The sequence below is a fragment of the Odontomachus brunneus genome, unplaced genomic scaffold, assembly GCF_010583005.1.
Source record: "Odontomachus brunneus isolate Ranch 3 - 2012 unplaced genomic scaffold, Obru_v1 Obru_scaffold_219, whole genome shotgun sequence".
Lineage (NCBI taxonomy): Eukaryota > Metazoa > Arthropoda > Insecta > Hymenoptera > Formicidae > Odontomachus > Odontomachus brunneus.
In genome coordinates this window covers 14,083-15,340 of record NW_022639669.1, presented here as the reverse complement: position 1 = coordinate 15,340, position 1,258 = coordinate 14,083, and positions in this window count along the sequence as shown.

Genomic DNA, 1,258 nt, shown 5'->3' with positions numbered 1-1,258 from the left:
CCTTGAACAAAATGTTGTTTTGAACAACATTTAAAAGGTATTAGCCGTTGGTCGAACCTTGGATACTAATGTTAATGGCAACAATATTGTAACTTTGAAGCCTTTTAACTTGAAAGATACTTAATAAAAAAAATATTTTATTGTAGTGTTTTGGAAAGCTCTCGAGGTATGCTATAAGAATATGTAATGAAAAATGGGGGGTTCCATTTAAAAAATTCAAAGTGACCTGACCTTGACGACCCCACTCGAGGTCAAACCAATGATATTATCTTATATCGCCCTCGAAATCCTAAAACTTTCATCTGAAACATTTTTCCCTAAAATGCACTGTTCAAGAGATATTTGAGGTGATCGATTAAAATACAGGATGGACATCTTGTATAACTTGGAACTAACAAGTTATATAACGAATTTGTTATAACAGTTATATTACAGTTATGAAATTTTACTATTTTTTTTCTACATAACTGCTCAATCAGCACATTCAGTTGCTGCTATATAACTTGAACGTAAAAAAGTTATATAATGAAAATGTTATAACAGTTACATTACAGTTATATATACATTACAGTTTTATAATATTAATGTCTTTTTCTACATAACTGCTAGTCATAACATTCAGTTGCATCTATATAATTTGAATGTAAAAAAGTTATATAAGGAATATATTATAATAGTTACATTACATTTCTGTAATTTTAATGTCTTTTTCTATATAACTGCTGAGTCAACACATTCAATTACTGCTATATAATCTGGAAATAAAACAGTTATATAACGAATATATTATAACAAGTACACTATATTTCTTTTTAATTTTAATGTTCTTTCTATAATTGTATAAACCCACTCGGTGGTTATTTTCGTGCTGCATTGTTCCGATATTCCCTTAGTCTGTTCTTTTCTAATGCACTGTTGAAGTGGTTCACAATGGTGCAATAAAATGAGAAAACATATTTTTGTCTCATGGTGAATTCGATTGAAAGCACTAGTGCGCACCAGTGCATACTAAGGTCGTTTCATAGTCCTTTGTTATATTTACAATTGTTTTAATTATCAACAGGCTATAATATTTTTTCGTAGCTGTTATAAATAATATAATCCCAGCAAACACAGAGCATAACTGTGATATAACACAGGAGTAACATGTAATATAACTGCTGTTATACGTTATTAATATTGAGGTTACTTAATTTCCTTTATAATTGCGATATAACTATGTTATAAAATTGTTATGTTATTATGTTATTTATTGGTT